We start from the raw sequence: 27,850 nt of genomic DNA on the forward strand, positions 1-27,850 counted from the left end.
GTGACTAGGAACAGCAATACCCGGGGACCGTGCACTATTGTTGAGTGCAACCCCTTCACAATGTTCTACGAACTTGTGCTTTGGACTATTTGTGGCCCAAGCCTGCAGCAGGTTTTGCAGCGAAAATCAGAGGCCTACCCCGTCCCGAGTGACCGTGGGCTCCTGTGAAGCATTTCCTGAAGAGGCGTCTTCGCGATCCCTTGCCCATTGGCTTGCGGGTCTCCCGAAGACTTTCTTATCGACTCAAAGGGCTCCTCTGGTTGCTCCAGGCCTGCCCTCCCTTACCCTCGCTGGGTGAGTCCCTCAGACCTTGCTGGTCTGCACCATCGACTTTCTTCACTCTACACGAGACTTGCAGTTGCCAAGGCTTGTTGGCTCCAATCCGGTTGCCGACACACATCAGCTGCAGACTTCGTGGGACACTCCGAATCCAGCTGCTGGTCATCGTCGAACTCTCCTGGACCTCGTGAGCGAAGAGTCAAAACACCATCGATGACCTGAAATCACCCGACATCTGTGGTCATCCATCTTCCTGGCCACCGGTCACTGGCAAGTGACTTTGAACACTGTCCCTTCAATTTTCAGGTCTTCAGCATCTTGAATCCACCCTTGGATTCCACCGGACACTTCTTCAGTCGACACAAGCAGCAAGTCTTCTTTGGTCTCCATAGAAAACAGCGACGCGACCAGACACCAAAAGACACCTATGCACCCGGCTTCCCAGGGTGAGGTAACTCGTGCACTCCGGTGCCCTAGTGTGTGTTGGCCCTCGAATTACTTGCCTTGTAAGTGGCTTGCTTGTAGACTTCCTCGAAGTACCCTAAAACTTTAAAAATCAAACCGCGACTTGCTCCATTATAATCAATAGGGATCCCGCGGCTGTGTTCACACACTGCACGCGTCTCCCGTGGACCTACTACTTACCTGCTTTCACTGCAGTGGTGAAGCCCCAGCGATTCTACAGGCCCTAGGCCTTGTCATTTGGAAGTCGACCTTCTTATACCATTTTTTTAGTATATGGTCTGGTATACCCCTAGGGCTCCAGCCATATTTGTGCTTAACTTATTGAGAAACGTTGAATTTTGAATGTGTATCTGGCTTCTAATCTCATAAAGAAATTAGTAGAGTGTGTCTAGAAATAAATACATATATATTTGATATATATACCTGTGTGGTGTCCTTTCATTTGGTAATTCAAGATTTTATAAGGTAAAATAAGCTGCTTTACATTCCTCTGAGACTTAGCCTGAAGGCTGCTCTCCACAGCTACCACTAGGATAGCTTTCTTTAAAAGGTTGTTTTAAACCTATCTACCATAAGAGTCGAATTGGACTGGTGCAAGGTGGCCACTATAACTAGTGACCAGCATATGCCAGGCCAACTTCTCACATCTACCAACACCCTCCTTTTCTTTCTACCACAATAACACAACCACACAACACTTACACTCCAGTGCACCATACTTATTACCTTTCAGAAATAAAATCACTCTTAACTCTAGTTTATCCCCTCTCATACACCACTTACTCTATTCACAAACACATCACCACCCATTTACCTTACAACTTCCACTCACCAACAATATTTTACATACACAACTTTCTCAGAAAACAGATACATCAGCACCTCCTTTCACAACTCCTCAAAAACAAAGCATAACACACACCCACCAGCACAACAAAATCACTCACACACACCTCATAATTTTTTTCATCCAAACTAAAAACATACTCCCACATTCCTGACTACACAAATGATACACACCATGAACAAACACCAATGGCAAGCTGTCTCTCTTCCCCAACACCTAACACACACAGCAACTCAGCAACTCTTTTAACCACCTCTTATCCATTGGACAATTTAGAGCCTTACAACATAACCCAAATGCAGCACCACACCCCTAACTCATACACCTTCCACCCTGAACAGACGCAAACAAAATAAGCAACAAGCAACTCCTCACAACTTCGCTTCTCCATGTCTACTGCAGAACAAGGCTACACTACAAAAACAACACAGCTCACCAACTCACTCAACCACCATCTCCACCACCTACACACGCAGACCCATCAAAATGCCTTCTTAGCATGCTGGACGAGGAACACAATACAGAACAGCTACACTACTGCTCCCCTCAAACAGCTAATACCAGCACTAAGGATATACCTGTTACAAGTCCACTAAATACTACTCACTCTTATACAAAGCAAAGTCACACTATCACCAAAGCACATTCTCTAAACTGCCTACTAACAAATGCTTGATCACTCTATACAAACAAGCATCACATCTATGACCTTCTCACTGACACAAAACCTGACATACTCTTCATAACTGAATCATGGTTGGGAGATGATATGGCTCCAGTCTTGCATGAAGCTGTTCCTCTTGGCTATCAAAATATCACCCAAAATCATATAGGCAATAGAGGTGGTGGCCTAGCTGTTGAGTTGAGGCAAACATTGCATACCCATATAACTGATGACATCTCCAAGCAAGGTTGTGAAGACATCTTCGCCAAATGCAACCCTACACCATGTTTCACCGGTAATGTCCTGCTCCTTTATAGCACTCCACCTAGCAATGCAACAATACCAGACACACTTCTAGACACGGTTTCAAACCTTATCACACTACACTCCAACCTATGTATAATGGGTGACCTCAACATTTGGTTTGACAAATCCAATATGCCCCCATCCAAAAACAATCATCACTGGCCTAGACGCACTGAACCTGCATTAGATCGTCCGCAAACCCACACACATTGCTGGATACATCCTAGATGCAATATTTGCAAATACGGAACTTGTTGCCTTTCAAACAGTGACTCCACTCACATATTCAGACCACCGTTTGCTTGCTTTCAATATAAAACAACACTAAGCCACACACCTAAAACCACCTTACGTGCATCCACCTATCGACCTTGGAACAAACTCAGTTTTGAACACTTAGAATCACAGCTAACATCCAGTAAAGATCTAGACACAATAAATTCCATTCAAAAATGATATGAGTGGTTACAGGAAGCCTTTGATATCCCAATACTACTAAAAATAACACAACAGAACAAAAGAAAACAGGCACCTTGGAGAAATACAGAGCTAAAAGAGATAAAAACGCAAATTGGCGCAAACCAAAACACCAATCAAGACAAACTTTGCTTACAAAAGCATAACAGATTATACAACAAATTTCACACAATTAATTTATGGACCTGGTCAAAGCAAAAATTGTCTCCTCCCCACCTAACCACCATATTCAAACATAAATATACAGCATATCCTTCGGTATATAACATGTATAATAATTATGTTTTTAAAGATATAAATATTCGTTAGTTCTGCTAAATAAATGTACATATTACTTACAGTTACAGTAGTCTGTGTTTAAAATGTATATAAGTGACTGCATAAATAAAATCTTATCATAACTATCTACAATGGCTTCACTATTGATAAAAAAAATCATTTAAAGTACAGCAACACTTGAAAGTCTGAGTTTATTCAATGAGACTTTAATCTACATATATTACCTTCCTTATGCATATATACCTTCCATGTACTTATGATATACCTTCCATGTACTTATGTATCTTTATATGTATTACTTTGCTTGTAATTCAGCATATCTAATGCACTACCCTATATCTTAACCTATATCTCTCGCAATATATCCTCTACCTCCACTCTGACTCATCTCAAATCTCATTCTACTACTCTTTCCAATGCACTACCCTATTTCTCACCCTATGCCTCTCTCAATAAATCCCCTTCCTCCACTCTCTCATTCAACCCAAACCCCATACTACTACTATGATCCCCAAAATAACCATTTCTAGACTCTCCCCTCCTCTAACCCTCCTTGCATCATCTCATACCGCTTTTACTATTCAGATCTCCCAAACAAGCCTTTCTAAACCCTTCCCTCTGACTCTTTCCCCCTCCACCCCCTTCACTAATCCCAAACCCCCTCCTACTGCTATGACCTCCCCCCCCCCCAAAAAAAAGTTTTAAAAATATATAATTTCTCAACCCTTCCTTCTTCTATCCCTCCACTATTCCTTTTGCAATCCAAATAACAGACAAACATGTCCACCGCTCAAATTAATTTAATATTTCCCTACACTAATTCACCACCATTAGCCTGCTACTCTCCAAAAAGTGCTAAAACTGTTCATCAGGGGAACATGAGCTATATAAATGCAAACCCCTCCCTCCATCCTTCCACTATCCTTTCAATCCAAACAACAGACTAACATGTCCACCGCTCAAATTAATTTCATATTTCCCCAGACTAATTCACCACTAATCCTTTTCTGGTTCCGGAGTAGCTTGCTACTCCCTGAAAAGCTCTTCAGCACCTCATCAGGGGTAGCAAGTGCTATATTAATGCAAACCTTTTCCCTTTCCAGCCCACCACTATCCTTCTCAGTCCAAATAATAGACTAACATATGGACCACTCAAATTATTCTCATATTTCACTATACTAATTCACCACTAATCTTTTTTGGGTTTCAGAGTAGTGTGCTATTCACTGAAAAAAGTGCTTTGACACCTTGTCAGGGCTAGTAAGTGCTATATAAATGCAATTACAATACAATGTAATGTATCCTGACATGTAACTGTTATTATTTTTTATTTCTTTTTTTTTTTTTTTTTTTTAAATATTTTTATTTTTTTTATTTCTTTTTTTTTTATTCCTGTCTGTAAAATTAATGAAACAAATGATAATGCAAGTCGAACAAGAATATCAAAAACAGAAAAGGTCACAATATGCTTCAACATGCTCAAGTATGTAACAATAAAAACAACATAAATAATAATGCTAGATAAAACTATCCAAAATATAACGTGTCTTTTACCTGTCCTTCCGCTGTAATCAAACCTGTCATTGATTAGGTGAAAAACATTAGGAGTATATGGCAGAAAGAGATACACTTCTAGAAGCTGAATTGTGTGAGTGAAAATGTAAAATCTGGACCCAATCTCAGCTTCCCTGTTTCATAAAAAGGTGTGATCCTAGACAATGTTGTAATTCAGGGAGCCTACTTTTTAACTTGTAGATGTCAGGCTGACTGGGACTCTTCCCTCTTTAGATCTTTCTCATTGCTCTGTAAGGCTCGTTCAAAGCAGCAGGCGGTGGTATTGCCGAGGGTGGCAGGATGCTGGCAGCAATCAAGCACTGTTTTCAGCTCCACTCTCCCTTTGTCCAGCCACATGCAGAACAAGGGCAGCAGTAATTAGCACAAACAAAAGGGCTTAGGGTGTGGATGGCCTCCTAACTCACCTTGATTCTGTGACCAGCAGATTGATCACTGGAGGCAGGTAAGCAGGTAAAGTGCAGGACCATAATAGGTAGCGCTTTTGTGCGGTAATGGCCCTGCGAATCGTGGAAGTGACAGGAATGTTTTTGTCCCCTCACCCCCCCCCACCCTTGTCCCCCGTGTCTCCCCCACTCCAAAATCTGGGGAGGATATATCCCCCACGTGCCCCACACTTCCTTAGCCCATGTAGGCAATGGAGTTTCCGGAGGTGAGTGGTTATGTGCGTCTGTCTGGGGAGGTCGATGAGTCTGGCTGCTGTGTTCTGAATTTTCTGGAGTTTCCTTAGGAGTAGAGCAGTGATGCCTACATAGAGGGAGTTGCCATAGTCAAATCTGCTGGTGAAGAGAGCTTGTGTGATAGTTCGCCTGGTTTTGGGTGGGAGACATCTGAAGACCTTCCTGAGCATTAGGAGAGTGAGTAAGCTAGCGGAGGAGACGGCGCTGACCTGGTTATTCATGTATAGCTGGCTGTCGAGGATGATTTAGAGGTTGCGGACGTGTTCGGTGAGTTTGGGGGTAGCGCCCTGCTCGTTGGTCCATAACGTGTGCTAGCCTTTCCCGAAGATGAGTATTTCTGTCTTGTCTGAGTTGAGTTTGAGACTGTTGTTGTTCATCCATGAGGCCACGTCCTTCATGCATCTTTGGAACGTGTCTTTGATGGTTGTAGGTTGTTTGTCAGGGAGCGGATGAGTTGGGTGTCGTTGGTGTAGGAGATAATGTTAAGTCTGTGCTCCTGACGATGTTAGCTAGGGGTGTCATGTATAAGTTGAAGAGGGTTGGGCTGAGGTGCACTACAGGTGTTTTTCTTAGGGAGCGAGGAGAGGGAGGGAGGATCATCTTCTGTGTTCTTCCTGTGAGGTAGGATGTGATCCACTTGAGGGCTGCTCTTTGGATTCCAATCTGGTAGAGTTTGTTGACCAGTGTGTGGTGGGATACGGTGTCGAAGGCTGCTGAGAGGTCAAGGAGGATGAGGGCTGCTGTTTCTCCGTAGTCTAGCAGCATTCTGATGTTGTCCATGGCTGCAATTAGAGCTGTCTCGGTGCTGTGGTTTACTCTGAAACCGGCTTGTGAGGGGTCCAGCAGGTTGTGGTTCCCTGCTAGGCTGGATGTTGATAGCTGTAGAAAGGTGGAATCTGACTGCATGGTTATCCCCACTTTTTTCCTGGTGTTTTGCTGGTTTTCTACTTGGTTTGACTGGGATCCTGCTAATCAGGACCCCACTCTATCTGCTTTCTCCCTAAATTGGTTGTTCATGTACATTAGGTACACTCCAGATTGGATTCTGGTGTACCCTTATAAGTCCCTAGTATATGATATACTATATACCCAGGGCATAGGCACCCCAGAGGCCTCTCAGGGGCTGCAGCATGTATTATGCCACCCATGGGAGACCATTCAAAATGACACAACAGATCTGCTACAGCAGCCTGTGTATGGTGGTGCATGCACCCCTTACTTAGATATAGGTTCACTATATCTATCCATATCACTGCACATATAAACCTATCAGTCACCCCTATGGCAGGCCTTATCAATCCTGAAGGCAGGGTGTTGGGTTTTATGTGAGAGGGTGCCCATGCATGAGCAGAGCCCCTCTGCAGCCTTCAGAACCTCTATTCCGGGGTTGTTTGTGATGCAGCCAACCATATACTCTTAAGTGCATTATAACCTCGCGGTAAATGCTAACTTTAAAACGGCTGCATGGAAACCTGTCGTGTTTGGTGTCAAACACCTTGGAATCATACCTCCACACCAGTAACTGGTGTGGGAGGTATGATTCCACCCTACTAGAGGGAGAAATATGACAGCACCGGTACACCCGGTACCAGCTTTGCAAACCCTGGCATCACAAAATGGATGCTGCCAGCCACAGACACAAGTCTGCCCTCCTGCTGCTGGACGAAACTCTGGCAGGGGACGGCTGGACAATAGGTTTCCTGTCACAGTGAGGTGTGACCACCTCCCAGACAGGCTTTAGTGTATTGGGGCTGGGTGGGTGCACTCTGAGAGTGCTTGGATGTCTGCACTGGGAGCACATTTGGTGTCCCTTTGTATAGTCCAGCTCAAACCGGTTGCAGGGGCTATCAGCCCCTGCTCTGGCGAGAAACTGGACAAAGACATGGGTGTAGCCACCCCTCTGTCCTGACCCTCCCATAGGTGGGTCCCCAGAGTTTGTCCTACCCCTTCCTTGGGTATAAAGTAGGAACCCTGGCTACAGGACTTTAGATTTACCTGGATTAAACTCTGCTACAGAAACCAAGTACTTCAACTATCTACACTACGTTGGATGACGGAAGAATCTCCCTTGGAGTAAAGGAGTTATTCCCCTCAAAGCAGGCACCAAAGACGCATCTGACCGGTTTGCATCTACGCAGCTCCTGAAGAACTCTGAAGATTTTGCAACACAGGAGGTTGGTTCCTAAGCTTACCCAATGCCGACCATTGCTCTCAGCAAACGTGAGACCCGCAGCCCTCGTGGGGACCGTGCAACACGAACCCCTGGACACCGTGCACATTTGCAGCAGCATATGCTTTTTGGTAATCCCTGAGGCTGTGCTTTGGGCTACTTATAGTCCAGACCCTGAGCAGTGATTCCACCAAAGATTACTGGCCTACACTCCACGAGTGTTCCGTGGGCTTGTATCTTGTGATTCCTCTCGGGGGTCCCCTCGCGATCCCTGCTCCGTTGACCTGTGGGTCCCTGAGAAGGGTACTTTAACTTTTAGTGGGCTTTCCTAGTTGCTCCAGACGTGCCCTTACTCTTCATTGCTTGGGGAGTCCACAGGACCTTGCTGGTCGACACCAAAGCATCTTTTCTCTGACCGCATGGGTTGCAGTTGCCAAGGCTTGTTGGTCTCCAATCCAGACACTGACCCCCCAGCACTCGACATCCTTCGTGGGACAGCTCACCTGCAGACTTTGGTCATCGTCGATGTCTCCTGGTCCCTGAGGCTGCAGAGTCAAGCTTCACCTCTTCACACCTCTTCACACCCGACATCGGTGGGCATTCATCTATCGTGTCCCTGGTCACTGGCAAGTGACCCAGACTCTGTCCCCTCCGCTTTCAGGTTCTTCCCAGGCTTGGTCACACCGGACACTTTTTCTGTTCACAGCAGCAGCACTTTGCAGCATCACGCCATTGAAAACGACGAAGATTCCCGACACCATTTGACACCTATGCACCAATCTTCCCTGGGTTAGGTAACACAAGTACTCCGGTGCTCACATGGGTGCTGGCCTTAGAACCTTCTAAGTTTGAAAGGGTTTGCTCAAAGTCCTCTCCTAAGTGTCCTTAATCTTTAAAATTCCAACCGCGACTTTTCCATAGGATTGTACGGAGCTCACGGCTGTGTTCTCACACTGCACGTGCCCCCGTGTCACTACCTTGGGTGGTTCCTTGGGGTCCCAGTGATTCTACGTGCTGTAGGCACTGTGTCTAGTCAAGTCGTGGTTGTTATACGACTTTCTTAATATGTGGTTTGGTCTCCCCCTGGGGCCCACTGTGTATTGTGCTATTTACTGTCGTTCTGGTGCTTTAATATTGTGTGCCTTGTTCTCTAATCTCATAAAGAGGTTAGTAGAGAGTGTTTAGTAATAAATACATATATTTTATATATATATACCTGGTGTGGTTCTCCTTTCATTTGGTCATTCAGGAGGTTATAATCTGATAAACCAAGCTGCTTTACATTCCTTAGAGACTTAGCCTGAAGGCTGCTTTCCATAGCTACCACTAGGATAGCTTTCAATAAAGGTTGTCTTTTACCTAATCATCAATAAGAGTTGTTTGGACTGGTACAGGGTGCCCACTTTAACCCCTTCGCCGTGGGGGTAAGTCACCCACGGCGCGGGGGGCGGCGCCGCGGTGCTCGTGACGAGCCCAGCTCGTCATGAGGCACAGTGGAGCTGTGCTCATGACGAGCTGGGCTCGTCACGACTCTGCCGACTGATTGATTCTCCCCCACAGGCGGGGAATCAATCGCGCGTGGGCGGAGCGCGGCCGTTATGACGAGCCCAGCTCGTCATGAGCACAGCTCCACTGTGCCTCATGACGAGCTGGGCTCGTCATAAGCATGCAAGGGGTTAACTAGTGGACAGCATATACCAGGCCAACTTCTCACAATAGCTTTCTCAATTACCTTGGCCGGAAAGGGGAGCAGGGAGGTGGGTTGCTAGCTCTTGGAATCTCCTGAATTGGCGGATGGTATCTTCAGCAACGGCTTCATGCCGGTATGTTTCCTTTTCTGGGAGAAATTGACTTTGCCAATGTGTTTTTGCCATGTTGTGCAAACGCGTGGCTGCTGTGCTGTTCAGGATAGCTAAAAGTTAGTGGGAGAGAGGAGATTGGCGTGAAGTGGAGTACAGTGGTGTAGAATGGAGGTTCATAAAGTGGTGTGTAGAGTGGAGCGAGGTAGAGTGTCATGGATTGGCATAGAGGGTATTGGAGTAGCGTTGAGGGGAGGGGAGGGGAGTGGAGTAGAGTGGGGTAGCATAGAGTAGAGTGCATACATGCCAACCTGCCCAATTCAGGCGGGAGACTACCGGTTTGAAGGCTAGTCTCCCGACTCCTGCTTGCAAAAAACCCGCTTTTTACTCCAAATCAATACTTTACCTCATAGGCGATGGTCTTCCGATGGACCTTTCTCTGTCGTAGTTAGGGGTGAGAAATCGGGATGACCAACTGTCAGCTACCCAATGAGGACCATTAATTGGTAGCAAACTCACACATTTTTTACCAGGTTCAACTATATTACTCTCAAAACCATGCTGTAAAAATAAAGTATTGCAATTGGTAGACCCAACCTCCTAAAGTAGTTTAGTCTAACTAGAATCATACAAACCAAAAGCTTTCCTGTGGCTACACAGAACAAGAGAAAAAGAACCTGATGTACTGAAAATGATCTATGACTCTCTCTGCTATATATTTAAAATCAGCACAGTTTCTGCAAAAAGAACATTCGATATAATAGGACTCAGACAAATTTAGATAATTTGGTTATTGAATTAAAAACCCAAAACCAATGCATATAAGTAACATTTTAAGAAGCTCGGTCATAAATCTAACAGCTTGAAATATAAAACCACACATCTAGTCAATTCAATTCAATTTATTTTGTTATGGAACTCCTACGGAGGTCCACAAAAACACACCATCCGATTAAAAAAGACAAAGTTTACATACAATACAAAACAAAAATCTTCCTTATACATTGCTGTAAAAATTCTTATATCAAAAATACTGAGAGGTGTGCAAATAGTGCTATAAATACATAATGCAATCAAATCACATCTAGTCAAATAAATCTATCCATAAAGAACATGGTTTAGAATCAATACTTTCTACCACCAACAAAGGCAGGAGGTTGGTTCACAAAGTTTTTCTTAGTATGGGCAAAGGGATAAAGTTAAAGTCCACTAGGGGGAAACGTCCATGGGGGTGGGCAAGGGGTAATGTAGCATAAATCAGGAAAGCTCAGGTCTGGTATCTCACCAAACTGGTCCAAATCACCCAACAGGCAAGTTCATCAGCAAGGGAAAAAGGCAAGGGCATAAAAGTAAGTCTAGCAGGCAGCCAGGAGTCAAGAAAAGTGAAATGGAGTGGCCATCCTCCTCCTAGTAAAGGCAGTTTTTATAAAACGTATTTGTCACTGTGACATCAATAGTTGTTCCACAATGGCCTGATCAACATGTGATCAATCTTCTGGCTTTCCAGGTACAAATTGTTACTCCTGGATATTTTCCCATGCACATCATGAGAATCGAGTGTCCATTTATTCCTCAAAGGTTAGTTCACAAAGAGCTTATTTACGTTGTTGCTTTCCATGGATATAATCCAAAGGTCATCTTCCCTCCATTGATAAACAAAGATCGACTGTAAGAAAGGCTCTGTTGACCAAAACATTTCGCATGAACAATTGCGCAAGGCTTTGAAATAATGCAGCCTACAGAAAAAATCAATTTAAATGCACTGTTGAGTTAGCATGTCTTATTTAGGGAAATAAACTCCTAATTAAGTTCAAACATAACAAAAAAATCAAACCTATCATATATGAGCATTTTATAAGATTGTCAGTGATTATTAAACAGAAATACTCCACTCTAATTGTGGCCTGCTAACGCAATTTAAAAAAAGTAGTAACATGTAAACTATTTCTAAAAATGATTAAAATAAAATTGTTTGTATTAATAAATGTTCTTTATAATGTTAGGCACTTATACTGAAAGTTTTGGACATGAAACTCTTTACATATATGATTTTCACCAATGTCGACTTTGTTATGACACTGCAATGAAGTTAATACACATGCTAAGCTTCTCATTAGTTTTCATGACATCTCTGTTAGGAATTTAAGGTATTCAACAAATAAACATCTTAAATTCATTATTTGATTAATCCTACTATTTCTACCTAGTCAAGCACATTTTTACAGTGCTGGTACATCAACTTTTTCTCAGTTTAAGTGTTGTTTTTGTAGACGTGTGCAAAGTGCACATTTATGTTTTAATTGTCAAGATAGGTTTATGTGTCGTGCAAAGCATGATCGGCATTTACGCTGCATCACAGGTAAGAAAAAAAATCATTTTTGCTTTTCTGTTATCCGACCTTGCAGCAGCCCACTTGCAAGTCCTCAATAGAAGTCTATGGGAGAAATACATTCTCCCGATACTTTTTTTCTGCTTTCCTCTTCTAAAGTGTTGGCATGTTTGAGAGTGGCATAGCCTGGAATGGTGTACAGTGTTGTAGAGTGAAGAAGAATAGAAAAGAGTGCAGTACAGTGGCATAGAGTGGCGTAGAGTGTCCTTGGGTGGAGTGGAGTGGAGTGGCCTAAAGTAGAGTGGTGTAGAGTGAAGTGGCATAGAGTGGTATTGAGTGGAGGGGTGTAGAGTAGCATAGAGTGTCTTGGAGTGGAGTGGCGCAGGGTGATGTAGAGTGAAGAGCGTAGAGTTGAGTGGAGTGTTAAATAATCAAAAGTTTTCACTTCTCACAATAAATCATTATCATCTACTGCAACGTACAGTTTAGGGTTAGCTACGGCATGTAACTTGAAAATGGTGACAAAGGTACTCTTGTGGTGACCAACTCCAACAAGGAGCCAGTCACTGGGTCCAATAAGATCGAATCTAACAGTTATCTCATAGTCAAAGGAGTCTCCAGCCAAGTTCCAGGCTTTATGGGTGAACTGTCATAGACTTTAATGGAGTGGTTTTGATGCAAGGGATACAGAATGCTGAAAACGACCAAGGATCCTGAGTTGTATAGGATTTACCTGAGGACATTCTTCTGTTCCATGAACATGGTGGGGCAACGTTTGCCACATAGTTCGATGTTCCTCAAGATCCTGATGAAATCCAGTAATAACCAATTGCTACTAGACTACTGGTCTCTGGTTACAGCAAAGCCCGAGGCTACCTTTAACTGGTAGTAACTTGCTTGCTGGGTGACCAAACTGGACTCCAACAACCCTCCCAGGTGCAACTTTTGTGGATCGTGGCTCGTCATCCCAGCCAGGCTGCACTTCAGCAGTCAGGAGTTCTTGGCTTCCAACTCACCAATGGCAGGTTTCTTCAGCCTTTGTGGCTCTATAGCTGCAACAGGAAGTCAGCCAACAGACTCTTGGAGTCACCTTCTTTGTCTGGGGCTCGAATGACTTTTCCTCAAAGACAAACATTACCTCTTTAAAGAGAAACATAATTCGTCATCCTTTAGATGCCCTTTGACACTTTCTAAGAATTCTCAGTCCTAATGTAAATAGTATACCCATTTTGGCAGATGTTCAAGAAATCACAACAGTGTTATTCTGGATTCTCCAGGAGACAGAGGAATAAGAACTACAAGAGTTCTTCAAACCCAAAACCCAAATTCGTGTCGCCAAAGAAGCAGCAGCATTCTGGACTAAGCAGAGGGAAGAACCTTTCCAGTGGGAGGTCGATTTAAGGCATTTAGTTCCAGCCTAAGAAAGATTCACTTCAGATGCAATGGCCTTAGATGTGGTAAGGCTACATGATGGTTTTCCTCTTCCCTTCCAGAGACTTGGACCACAATTACTCCCTGTCCTGCAGACAAGGTCAGGAAGGAAACCGTCTGTAACGCAACTGGTGCTCCTGTAAAGCGCTCTGATACCTGAAGCTGAAGAGGGATAAGGGTGCTATTCTATAGTATTCTTGGTTCCAAAACAATCTGGAAAATACAAAATGATTATTGACCTCAGAGGGGTTAAAAATGTTATCAAGAAAATTCCTTTCAAGATGGAAACTCTCCAGAATATTATCACTCATCATGAAAGTAGGCTTCCTCATCACAGTATATTTAGGAGATGCATACTTTCACATACCCATATTCTTTTATCATTGGATGTTATTGCAATTCTGCCTGTGTGGTTCTCACTCCTGTTCCAGATTCTTCCCTATGGGATAAGAACTGCTCCAAGGGTGTTCACGAAGATGATGGCTCTGTAGGTGGCCTATCTTCATCTGAAAGGCTGGCAGATTTACCTGTTTCTTGACGACTAGTTGCTGCAGGCAGTCTCAAGCAAAGGAACTCTAGATGGTTGGACAGAGATTCGGCACTGTCTAGAGGAGTGTGGTTTGCTCATACATCTTCAGAAGTATTAGGTTGTTCTGCCTCAAAACAAAACCATCATAGGAGCCTAGTTCAGGACTGACCTGGGCATGTTTTTTTCAGCCAAAAGAGGCAGCCGAAAAGTTGAAATTGGTGGTTCAGTAGCTTCTGGACAGCAGCTATGTTTCAGTGAGATTCTTGCTCCGTTTTCAGTATCACATGGCGTAATGTGTTTTTCTATTTCTGTAGGCATGTCTGCAGCTGAAGCCAGTAGTAATCCATCTGCCCAAATTTTGGAAACCTGCTTACATATATCTAGAGAAGCAAATTTCTGTTACATCTCAGATCAAATCAGCTCTGATTTGGTAAATTCTCCCAGCTTCTCTGGAACTGGGATTCTGGTTACAGCAGGCTCTTCCGGTGGCCATCAGTATGGATGCCAGTCAGGAAGGCTGGGGAACAAACCGCAATAGTCATACAACAAGCGGAACAATTTCTCAAATTGGAGGGAACTGTCTTCAATCTTCAGTGCTCTGATTGGGTTTCAAGATTTAATTTCTCAATGGAATGTGTCAGTCACTAAAGACAGACAACAGGACTGCTATGTCTCGTGAAGAGACAGGGAGTTTCAAGGTCTGCATCCCTCAAACTGGTGGCAAAGAAGATGGGATTCTTGGCAGAGAACTATCTTCTGTCTTTGAAAATGACCTATATAAAAGGGAAGATTAATTAGGAGGCAGATCGCTTAAGCATGGTGTTTCGGACCTCGCAGGACCTGTAACTGACAGTTGTAATAATTGCCAAAATTAGCAAACATTTTAGAACTGCTCTTCTGGATTTCTTTGCCTCTACTTGCAGCATTCAAGTTCCCAAATGTTTCTTGCTTTCCTGCTCTAGGATCATTGGGAGTTGATACCTTCTCTACAATATGGCCTCATCTTGATCTTCCATTTGCCTTCCGATCAATTCAGACTATTCCATGCTTACTCCTAAAAATCAAGCGAGAGAAAGAAGAGGTGATTCTGGTAATACCATTCAGGCCTCACAAAGCCTGGGTCCCAAGGTTAAGGGGAATGCCATTGGAAACATGGTGGAGGATAGTTTGGGGGGAGGGGGATCTTCCTTTGTCACATCTGTTCCTCTCGGTCTAGAAAATTAGAAGTTGGGTTGGACAGTAAAGAAATTCCTAAAAACTTAGTAGAAGTCATTCAGATGTCTTGTCGTCTCTCTTCACTTACATCATACACAAAGCACCAGAGAAATTTTAAGCTGTGGTGTGGTTCGAACTCTGTTTCAGCCTGGAATTTTGACACTGCTACAATCTTACAGTATGGTTTTGACAAGAACTTGGAAATCTCTACACTCAGAGCCGAATGGGTAGCCATTAAGACCTTGAACTGCTGATGGGGTAGTTCTTCAAAATGAAGATTTAGTAGTTCGAGTTTTTCAAGTTCTAAGCCTATAGTGAAACCAGTTCTACCAGCTCAGGATCTCCCTCTGGTTTTAAAGATGTACAGGGTGTACTGTTTGAACATTTAACTTCAGAAGATTTAAAGCACCTAACTAGGAAAGTGGTTTTACTGGTAGTGATAACCTCCGCCAGAAGGATTGGGAAGTTTGGCAGCTGTACTGTGTAAACCTCCTTTTTTTTTTTTTTTTTTTTTTTTTTTTTTAGATAACAGAAGATGGGATTATTTTAAGGCCTAATCCTGCCTTTTACGCCTAAAATTCTTTCTAAATTTCATATCCAGCAGTAGGTGCTGTTACAATCTTTCTTTCCTAATCCTTCTAAGTCAAAAGAATTGTGGCATCTGCTGGGTGTTAAGAGGGTGGTTTCACCTTATTTAGACGGGTCTAAAGGCTCAGAAATTCAGATCATTTGCTTGTAACTTTTGGCAACAAAGACCAGGGTCACAAGGCTTGTAGTGTTGCCATTAGCAGATGGATTCATGATGCCATATCTTTGGCCTTATTCATTATCATATATGACAATTATTGAGGGTGTACAGGAAGAGGTCCACTAGGAGTGCTTCTACTTTATTAGAAAGGTTCAGAGGTCCAGTGAAGGAAATCTGTAGGACGGCTACTTGGGCCACAAACTTATGTTAAACTCTACAGGATTTAAGGTGTTGGTTTGGGTGAGAAACTGTTTGATCTGAGGGATTTACCTCGGTTTTGGATAAATGGTCCTTCACCACATTTTGGTGATTTGTTTTTCGGAATTGCCTGTGTAGAAGTATTATTTATTCATATTGTTTTATCAGGAGGCCAGTTTCAGCTTTGGTATGCCTCATGTTTAATGACTTGGATGAGGATGTAGGGATAATGCCCAGTTACTTACCAGTAATTTATATTAACCGTAGTCAGTTACATCCTCGTCAGTCATTTCAACCTGCCCTCTCTCCCTATCTTTACTGGCCTTTAAAGTGCATTTGGGGGGGCGTGGCCAAGATGGCGGTGAGGTGAGATGCGTCCTCTCGTCTCTCCCTCCGACCGTCCGAGAAAGCCTCAGGCCCGGGACATCTATAGCCTATGCTGGGCCAGAATTCAACTCGGGGCTGCACGCTAAGTGTCAGCAGCCCCGGAACTGCTTATGAAAGCCTCCTAAGCTACGGTGTCGAGCGGAGGACGCCGCGCACAGGGGAAAACGGGGCCTGCGACCGGGGGTGAAGCAGTGACCTAAAGTTAGGGACTGCGCCAGACCTTTGCAGCTGCGGAGGAGCCCGGTGGTGGGTGGCGCCGGGTCTGGTGCCCCGATCCACATTCTCACCTAGGGGCAATATTATCGCCGCATCACTGCTGCAGCATACAGTGCAGGGAGGCACAACCGGTGGTGGCTGTGATTTATGAGCCGCGTGGTCGCTTCGCTGGAGCTCACCCTTCACCCGGCGGCCACGCCTGTCAGATCGTAGCCGACAGCCCGAGACTGTTTCAGCCTGCATACACGCCCGCAGACGGTGGGGACTGTTCTAGGGGCCTCTCCTGCCCAGAACACCGTGTGGGTCCACACTGAGGCCTCGGCGGCCCCTGAAGGAGAGTGGGAGCGCCTGGGACGGCCTTGCTGCGTGGTCCTTGTGGGGCCCTCCATTCCAACTTGCGGGGGCTTGCTGTTTGCCCGCATCATCCTGTGGTGGACCTCGGGCTGGTGCCCCCGCGTTCCCTAGGGGGGCTGAGCTGTACGCACGGACCTGAGCCCGCAGCCAGAGTGGGGGGGGGGCATGATCACGATCGCTGGTAGAAGTCATCGCCGAGGGGGGCGCCTGGCGGCCCGGCTAGGTTCGGATGCGGCTGGTGGCCCCCCGCTCGCCCCCCTCCAGACACGCACAGCAGTATACCACTCTGGGGCGATTGGCACCAGTGTATGTGACTCTGACCCTGTGGACACAGCGGGTGTGTGCCGGTTCCCATGCCTCGCTAACAGTGGAGTGACTTCGCATTGCAGGAGCCAGTCGGGACCTGAGACAGCAGCTTTGGGCAGGAGGTGAGGCCTTGTCAGCTACACATTTTGCAAGACTGTGCACCTTAGTGGATTGCCCAGATAGTCCATTTTAGGGTCACCACCACGTTGGGACTGGAGAGGTCCCCAACTTCTGCTGGCACTGGGCGGACCCTGATATGAAAGTGCCCTCACCCCTGCCCTATCCGCACTGGTCGGTTCGGAGTGGGGGCCCTTGGTAAATACGCCGGATCGGCCTGCCTCTGTGACTTTGCTGCTTGGTGCAACTCTCCCACAAGGACACTTCCTAGCGACCTTAACGCCCCTCCCAAGTGCTCAGGTGTGGCTGCGCAGTGGCATACAGCTCACGCCATATTCCACGTACCCTCCCGGCTTGGGCAGCACTATGTCCTCCACGCGGGGGAAGAAAAGTAAGTCCCTCCAGTAGCTCTTCGCACGCCCACAGGGGGGGGCGACATCAGATCCTGCAAAACAGAACGACACTGCCTCGATATCAATGGGTGGCCCTAGGGAGGACCCGGTAACGCAGGCCTTCTTGGAATCTTTGTTCTCGGCCCTCTGTGACGACTTACACACTGGGAAGCGGGACCTCACTGCAGGACATAAAGACGTCTGCAAAGACCTGGACAGCATTGGGGAACGAGTGGTTGCCTTGGAGGACAAAAGTGACGCACAAGACAATGAGGTCTCTTTCTTACAGCAGGAACTTATCCGCATACACGACCAACAAGTGGACCTCCAGACTCATTTAGAGGATTTGGAGAACCGCTCAAGACGTCATAACGTACGGATTCGTGGAGTAAGACTCAACGCAGTAGCCGGTGATATATTCACATACGTGCGTGAACTTTTTAATCACCTCTTGGGTAACCCCTTGGACACTGAGCTCAGGATTGATAGGGCACATCGTGTGGGTCCCCCCTGATCCAACAGTGCTCCGCCAGTGGACATACTAGTCTGTGTCCACGATTTCTGCACCAAAGAGGAAATACTTCATAAAGCCAGGACACTGCATCCAATCACGTTTAGGGACCAGACTCCGGTTCTATACCAGGATCTCGCCGCCCTCACACTTCAAAAACGTAAGACTTTCCATCCCATCACTGCGGCTCTACACCAACGCAACATTGCATACTCCTGGGGCCACCCATTTCGTCTTATATTCCACTATGATGGCAAGCTCTACCAACTTCGCTCCCTGCTGGAGGCCAGCAGGGTGCTGGGAATTGAAATACCGGACGAGGACGACGGCAGTGACACACAAGCATGAGATCCCAGCGATGTGCAACCGCGGCACCCAGACCCCGCCGAGCTCGCAAAGGGACAGCAGGAGGCCCTGGAGGCGCTACCAGAAACCTTCGCTAAGACAGTCCTCGTAATGAGCCTGAGCCTGAGCCATGTATCTTTTTTCTTAGCTTCTCTGTTCCTGGGGTGGTTTTGGGGGGGGGGGGGACTGGGGATGCAATTGGCCACGTAACTCCTGTATCAATGTTTAACCTGATCTTTCACGGAGGACGGACTGTAACCAGGACTTTAGATTCGTTTTGGCTCCGGTTGTGCCGGGGATTTCTTTATTTCTTTCAGACGCTGTCCTTCTTCTTTCCTCCCTCCTGTACTCCCTATCAGTCTCCCAGTTCTTCTGGAAATAGCTTCCCGAGCTGGCAACATGCTCCCTCCGGCCTCCCTGCGCTGCTACAGCTGAGCATTCTATCCTGCCCTAGGCTGCATGCGCTTTCCTACGCATGATGTTCCCTGCTGTAGATGCCTCCTCATAGTCTTGTAAGTCCTCACCCTCAACGTGAGGGGCCTTAATAATCCCATCAAGCGCAGAGCAATTTTGGCTTACCTGGAGAGCTCAGGGGCTGACATATGCCTATTGCAAGAAACGCATCTGTTGGTTAAAGATTGTCACAGACTATGATCGTGTGCTTTCCGGACACAATTCTTTTCCTCTGGATCATCTAAATCTGCAGGGGTCGCAATCCTGATCTCCAGGGATTTTAAGGTGAAAGTGGTACAGAAGGAGGGTGAAATCAAAGGCAGACTACTCACCTATCAATTTATGATTGGGTTACACACGCTGATTATAGGGTCCATCTATGCCCCTAACGAAGGACAGGAGCGGTTTCTACATGAAGCACTGAACGAGGCCACTGCCACTCCTGTGCATAAGCTTCTCCTTGGGGGGAGACCTTAATAACGATCTGGACAGTTCGGTGCAGCGCTTTGGCCAAGTGGGAGCCCTTTCTCGCTCTGGTTCGCTAGGCTGGGCGACCTTGGCTTGATAGATCTGTGGAGATACTACCACCCTCAGTCCAGGGAATGTTCTGACAATTTGAGCGCCCACAGGACTTATTCTAGATTGGAATATTTCTTAGGCACTAAGACTCTCAGGGACATCACAACCTCCTCAGACATTCTAGTTGCCGCCTTATCGGACCATGCTCCTGTAGTGATTACTCTGACTCTGCCCCGGCCCAGCAGCCTGCCTGGTGGTGGCGCTTCCACGATACACTTCTACATCGTGCCAACACCGTTGCCCAGATTCAGCACACACTCGATAACTACCTATCCCATAACAACAATCCTGACACGCCTATCTCCATTAGATGGGAAGCTCTGAAGGCAGTGGTTAGGTGGTCAATTATTGCTATCTCCTCTGCGGACAATGTAAAACGCAAACGCAAGAGGGAAGACCTCACCCAGAGAGTTTGTGAGTTAGAACTGATTCACCAACTTACTGGGGCTCCATGCATTTGGCATCAATTGAAGGCAGCTAGGTCGCAGTTGGCTGCCATAGATCGCGATAAAGCTGAATATGCAGCGCTACATCTGCGCCATTCTTTTTATGTCGGTGGGGACAGGTGCAGTCGGCTGCTAGCGCACAAACTGAGGGAAACCCGGCTGCCTGAAGGGGTCCAGGAAATCAAAGATTATGTAGGCCGTACACGCACAGAGGACTTTGACATAGCAGAGGCATTCCGTGATTTTTATGCACAACTGTACGATGTGCAGCACTTAGAGTTGAAGGATATAGATGCTTACCTGGATCAGGTTACTCTTCCCAGCCTGTCCCAGGCGCAGGCCGAACACATAGAGAGGGGGATTCTCCCGGAAGAAGATGTCTCTGCCATTTCTCGCTTAAAATCGGATAAATCTCCTGGCCCGGACGGCTACACTGCAGCTTTCTATAACCAATTCTGTCCCATGCTTACTCCTCTCCTCACTCGCCTTTTTAAATTCTTTTGCGTCTTTGGGGGCTATTCCTCCTTCTATGCTAGAGGCAGCTATAGTGGTCATTCATAAGTCTGGCAAGGATAAGACAATCTCCGGGGCATCCAGGCCCATCTCTCTTATAAATATTGACCTAAAGCTTTACACCAGTATCCTGGCGGCTCACCTGGCCCCCTATATGCCTGGTATAATCTACCCCGACCAGGTGGGTTTTATACCCCAAAGACAGACCAGCGATAACACGAAGAGAGTCCTCCACCTCATTGAAAAAGCTTCTTGCATCCCGGGAGACTACATGCTCCTTGCCATTGACGCCGAAAAGGCATTTGATCGCGTGCACTGGCCCTATTTGGAGCAAGTGATGATCCGTTTTGGCCTCGGAGAGAAGATGAGGACCCGTATCCTCAATTGTTATTGTGACTCCTTGGCCACAGTATGGGTAAACGGAATACATCTACCCCCTTTTTCGTATTCATAGAGGCACTAGACAGGGGTGCCCACTGTCACCCCTTCTCTTTGCCTTATACATGGAGCCCCTGGCACAGAGAGTTCGGGAGCATCCACAGATCACGGGTATACTTTTTGGCAGTGACATCCATACAATCCGTTTGTATGCAGACGACGTCCTGGTCACCCTGACAGACCCTGCAATGGCTCTGGGCACCTTTCTGGAGGAGTTGGACTCCTTTGGGAGGTCGTCCAGGTTCAAAGTTAACATCACGAAGTCTACAGCTCTGAATCGCTCCTTATCGCCTCAGCTGCTGGCGGAACTGCAGGCTCGCCATTCCATGGTCTACTGACACTGTCCCCTATCTGGGAATCCAGCTAGCTCCTACACTACAAGAAATGAGGTCAGTCAATTACAACATCTTGCATTCCCACATTCGTGCAGATCTGCGGCGCTGGAAACATTATCCTATCTCTTGGTTGGGGCGCATTGATGCTGTCAAAATGACGATCCTCCCCAAACTTCTCTATCTTTTTCAAACACTCCCTCTACAGCCTCCCACCGGTTGGCTTCAGTGGGTGCAGTCAGAACAATCTCAATTCATTTGGCAAGGCCGCATGCCGAGAATGAAGTGGCTGGTCAGCTTCCTCCCTCCAAATGAAGGTGGTCTGGGGATTCCTGATCTCGCGCTCTATTTTAAAGCTGCACAGCTATGACATTTAGTGGAGTGGAGCCAGGCTGAGTCAGAGAAACACTGGCTTTTCCAAGACCGTGCGATAGCAGGCACCTCTCTGATGAAGATCCCTTTCCTTCGGAAGCCTCAACGTCCTCCCAGACTTTGCGCCTCCCATGTGACCCTCTCTACTCTGTTGGTTTAGGATCAGACGAACAGACGACACGGGCTGACAACTTTCCCTTCCCCACTCACTCCTCTCTTTGGCAACTCTGACTTTGGCCCGGGGTGGGAGAGACATCTTTCCCTCTTTGGAGAACCACTGGTTGCCACGCGTTAGGTACTCTGTACGATGCAGATGGTGTCGTGCCCTTCGCACAACAGCGCACTGATTATGGTCTCCCTGAATCTGAGCGCTTGCAATATTTGCAGTTACGACACTGGACCTTGCACCCTGACAATAGATCGCAGGCCCATAGGCATCTCACCCAGTATGAGAGCTGGCTGATCAAGCGCTCATCGGACAAGAAGCTAATGGGAAAGTGGGAACGCTTGTCCACTTGTTACGGGATTGTGAACATCTGACCCCTCATTGGACTCAGGTTCTCAATAAAATCGACAAGTATTTAGACACATAGCTTCCTCGGCTCCTGGAATATGTGGGGGTTCCTAATCTGCTTACCTATCCTTTTAAATCCAGGAGGGGGAAACAGATTGCGCTTGCGCTGGGCACTGCCACATAAAACATTCTCACACATTGGAAATCTACACGTATTCCAACATACACCGGGTGGCTTCACCGACGGTGGCATATATTAGGCATGGAAAAGATCTTGCTCACCATGGCTGGCAAAGACTCGGGATTCAACGTACTATGACAACCTTTCCTGGCCCTTTTGGCTCAGGGCTTCAGGGAATTGACATGCCCTAGCTACCTGCGCCTTCTGCATCTTGCAACACCAAACACTCCTACTTAAGGGGTTAGCCCCTAGAGCTAGTGTGCCACTCACATACAGATCGGCTGGGAATGGGGGGAGGTGGGGGGGAGGGGAGGGGAGGGGAAGAGCACTACCCTATTACTTTTCTTCCTCTTTTCTTTCCGTTTCTGGGTTAGGGCGGGGGGCTGTTTTTCTTTCCTTATTTTTATAGACAGTTTTTTTTGTAATCTCGTATGTCATTCAATTGCACTGGGGCCCTGTGTGGCCCAGCTGGCTGCACTGCCCTTCTACACTGGTATATAATGATTGAAATGTATTTCAATAGAACGATTTAAACCATAAAGTGCAATACTAGCCTTCTACAGCCAGGGTTGGGTGGAGCCATCTATTGAACTTTCCTGTTCTTTCTCATGTCAGAGGTGGGGGATGACCTGATGGTCAATGGCTGTGAGGAGGACTGTAACTGTAACACTCAATCACTAACCTGTTGCTTTCTTTAGGTAGTTCGATGTTGTAGGAGCGAGACGAGATCACAAAAGCTTGCACCCAAACACTGTCACAGCCTGGCTGAAGACGTCTGGAATGCCAGAAACTGGTCCTAGGAAGCTTGTTTCCAGTCCAGGGAAGGCATGGCTTGGCAGTTCGGGCTGGACTGTTCCCATGAGGCACAGGGTCAGACTGATTTGCATATGGCCATGTCTGAACTGGGGTGGCAGAGTGGGCTAAAGAACGGTGATGGATCAAACCCAGATCTGTTGACTGGGTGTGAGTGTTTGATTGGTTTGATGCTCCGTCCATCACCACCCCCTTTTGTACCGCTTTGTTCGCCATAAGTTGGCAGGGTATGCTCAGACGTGAGTCCCTTGCTCACTTTGCCATTGGATTCAAGCAAGCCTGGCTGAAGACGGCTGGAATGCCAGAAACTGGTCCTAGGAAGCTTGTTTCCGGTCCAGGGAAGGCATGGCTTGGCAGTTCGGGCTGGACTGTTCCCATGAGGCACAGGGTCAGACTGATTTGCATATGGCCATGTCTGAACTGGGGTGGCAGAGTGGGCTAAAGAACGGTGATGGATCAAACCCAGATCTGTTGACTGGGTGTGAGTGTTTTATTGGTTCTGATGCTCCGTCCATCACCACCCCCTCTTGTACCGCTTTGTTCGCCATAAGTTGGCAGTGTATGCTCAGACGTGAGTCCCTTGCTCACTTTGCCATTGGATTCAAGCAAGCCTGGCTGAAGACGGCTGGAATGCCAGAAACTGGTCCTAGGAAGCTTGTTTCCGGTCCAGGGAAGGCATGGCTCGGCAGTTCGGGCTGGACTGTTCCCATGAGGCACAGGGTCAGACTGATTTGCATATGGCCATGTCTGTACTGGGGTGGCAGAGTGGGCTAAAGAATGGTGATGGATCAAACCCAGATCTGTTGACTGGGTGTGAGTGTTTGATTGGTTCTGATGCTCCGTCCATCACCACCCCCTTTTGTACCGCTTTGTTCGCCATAAGTTGGCAGGGTATGCTCAGACGTGAGTCCCTTGCTCACTTTGCCATTGGATTCAAGCAAGCCTGGCTGAAGACGGCTGGAATGCCAGAAACTGGTCCTAGGAAGCTTGTTTCCGGTCCAGGGAAGGCATGGCTTGGCAGTTCAGGCTGGACTGTTCCCATGAGGCACAGGGTCAGACTGATTTGCATATGGCCATGTCTGAACTGGGGTGGCAGAGTGGGCTAAAGAACGGTGATGGATCAAACCCAGATCTGTTGACTGGGTGTGAGTGTTTGATTGGTTCTGATGCTCCGTCCATCACCACCCCCTATTGTACCGCTTTGTTCGCCATAAGTTGGCAGGGTATGCTCAGACGTGAGTCCCTTGCTCACTTTGCCATTGGATTCAAGCAAGCCTGGCTGAAGACGGCTGGAATGCCAGAAACTGGTCCTAGGAAGCTTGTTTCCGGTCCAGGGAAGGCATGGCTTGGCAGTTCGGGCTGGACTGTTCCCATGAGGCACAGGGTCAGACTGATTTGCACTTGGCCATGTCTGAACTGGGGTGGCAGAGTGGGCTAAAGAACGGTGATGGATCAAACCCAGATCTGTTTACTGGGTGTGAGTGTTTAATTGGTTCTTATGCTCCGTCCATCACCACCCCCTTTTGTACAGCCTGAACTCGACTTGGTCCACACTGAGCCAAGGCCCTGGGAAAGGGTGATAGTGGATTGACAAGAAAATAAATATTGTCCTCCTCTGTGCAGCCTGCTTCCTTCCTGAGTAAGTAAGTTTAGTCTTCCTTCTAGTTGAGTCAACACTGTGGGTGCTAGTGTGTACTCGTGTATCTGGAGATAAAAGGATAATGTGTAAATGTAAGAATAAAAACCCTACCCTACTAAACACAACAAGCATTTACAATGCAACGGTCTCGGCATTGTTAAAGTTAGAGCTATTGGCATTGCTCATGACATTATTTTTGTTTATGTTTTTGTTTTTAAAACATTTTAATGGATTGTGTAGGGGGTTCTGGCAGAGATATGAAATGATGGACAGATGCCAGCAGTGAGCTCACGGATGACTGCATGACAGCCATTGGTAAACAGGAGGTGAGTGGCTTTGCTGACACAAGGAACAGGAAGCAAGCCATGGGCGACTATGCAGGACACTGTGGTACAGATATGGGCTTATGGAATTACATCAAGAACCTCATAGCACCCCTGCACGGCACTCCGCAGGCTGGTGGTAACTAAACAGTGCATCATGAGTCACAACAAACTCTCCTTTGCCACATAGGTGATGACATTTACCAAGAAGGCAGTGCAACACCTGTGGTCACTAGGGGGCAGAGTCCCCTTTCTGCTCTCCAACGTCTTGGATCTCTGTGTGATCATATAGCATTTTTATAGGATTCTAAAAAACACAAGTTTCAGAAAATGACAAGAATTATGCCACCTGGCTCATTCTTGTTTTAAGATTAAATGATTTTGGCACACTTATCCGTGAAGGGTGTTAATTACCAACCACGGAGTTTACAACTCAAAAGGCTCTGGACTATCCTCACGTTGTATAGTCCATGCATTAAGCAAATCCTACTAAGCCATTTGCTCATCGGTACGACTCAAGCACAAGAGGCCACAGGTAGATCTCACCACATGAGAAGACCTACTCTACATAAGGCCCTTTTTTAATCTTAGAACTTGAGTATACCCTAAAGTTCAGACACACCCCAAGAAAAGACATTCACCATCATGGCTTACCACATGGGGACATTGGTTTACGCGTAGAGCATTCCAGTTCTGAATACAATTCACATGATGTCTATAAACAATACTGGCCCTTTGGCCAGCCAGGCGCTGAAGACCCAGCTCCTGTACCTGCCCACTACCAAACAGCGATGTGCTGGGTCTAGCGTTACTATCAAGGTGTTCCAGATTAACTGATTCCAATGAGACATCCTCGTCACTGAATATCCACCTTGTGCTCACCTGCCTCAAACTGCCAGATGGGGCAGAAAAGCAGACCTATACTCCTCTTTCATCAGTCTGATGTATTTTGCAGAATAAGGCAAATATTTTACAAGTGCCAGGATCGTTGCTGCAGTTCCCGCAGTAAACACCAGGGGGTATGCCGATGCCGCTGAATAAAGGCTTGCTGTGATTGCTTCCCGACAATTTCTTTCACTTTCCGGGTATCTAAACTGTTTGTATATAAACTCATGTCTTCTTAAAACCACCTTATGCGATCGCGTTAGGAAAACCGATGTAACAATAATTCTGCCCAGAACCTACCCTCGAGTACACTGGTAGCCTTTCCAACTGCCGTCAAAGGGACCAACACGAGTACACACCCCTCAGCGCACAGAAGACACACAACTGCTGTCACAGCCCAGACCTCAGGCGCCGCACGCAGTATCTCGGAGCACAGACCACAAAGATGGCTCTAGTGCGGGGGGGGGCTCTAATCAAGGTGTTGTCGCGACTGAAAGCCGTGAAAGGCAGTGCCGTCTTCCTGCGGGTTGTGCATGTGTAATGTGTATATTCAAGGCTACCCAATGTGTTATGCAGCGCTTCATGAAAGACTCAAAGTATAAAGTGATCGTCCTGCCTGCAAATCCCTTGCACTGTGTGTGACGCTGTCTCTGTTAACATCTGCACTGAATTCAATTGTCTTAAAAAACAAACTAGACATGTATCTCTGGCGAGTCCGCTGGGCACACACTCCTAGCCAGAAGGACAAGTCGGGTCACAGAGCTGCGCCATACAAGGATTTCAATGGTTCATCAGTTGGGGTGATGTTCATGCCGCCATTAACACCACCACCTTTCTCCGAGGTCAAGCAGAAATGTCTCGGAGAAACGCAGCGGCATTTTGGGATTCGGGGGCGTGTTTTTCTTTCTCTCCTCTTGCCATTGGCTGGAATATTTACATTCCAGAGGAGAGAAAGAAAGTAAAAAACACGCCCCGAATCTGAAAAAGACTGGGCTTAAACGGACAGACGCCCCTCTCCTCCAATGGCTGGCCTCCATTTAGGAAGCCAGCCAATGGAGAAGAGGGGCGGGTTCAAGCCCACTACTGAAAGACATTAAATCTCGCAAGCGAGACTGCGCAGGCGCAGCCTTCGCTAGCCGAGACCTAAAAAGGACAAAAAACACAAACAGCTTTGATGAATGACAGTCATTTAGCAAAAGGGCAACTACATAATTAAACGTATAATGTTTACATTCAAAATAATCAAAAGTAACATAAAAATTATACAAAGATTGCACTTACCTGTTTGTAGCTGCGTCCCGCCTACCGTTACATCTGGAAACCAACGGAACAGTCCGACAACAGCAGATTCAATGAAAAACGTGCCCCACCCTGCCGTAATCAAATAAGGAATTCCCCAAAAAATACACATAACAGCACTTTCGTCAAGAACCACGTCTATTACCATCACACAAAAAACATGAGATATATGATTAAATAAACTCTGCAAATTAAAGACTGTACAAAGTAATGGAAAAATCACCAAAATAAGATTATAATTAATCAAAACCTATAAAATAAATAAATAACAATAACTCTTACACTTACCTTAAAGAAGATTGTACGACGCTGCACAGGGATGGCACGGACCGGGGAAGACCTGTAAAAAAACAGAAAAAAAGCATTAGATGAGAAACATAGACAAGATGGCTTACCTAAGACCCGCAAACAGCATCATACATACCGGGCAAAGCACTCCATGCATGA

This window comes from Triturus cristatus, chromosome 10 (genome assembly GCF_964204655.1).
Source record: "Triturus cristatus chromosome 10, aTriCri1.1, whole genome shotgun sequence".
NCBI classification, from domain to species: Eukaryota; Metazoa; Chordata; class Amphibia; order Caudata; family Salamandridae; genus Triturus; species Triturus cristatus.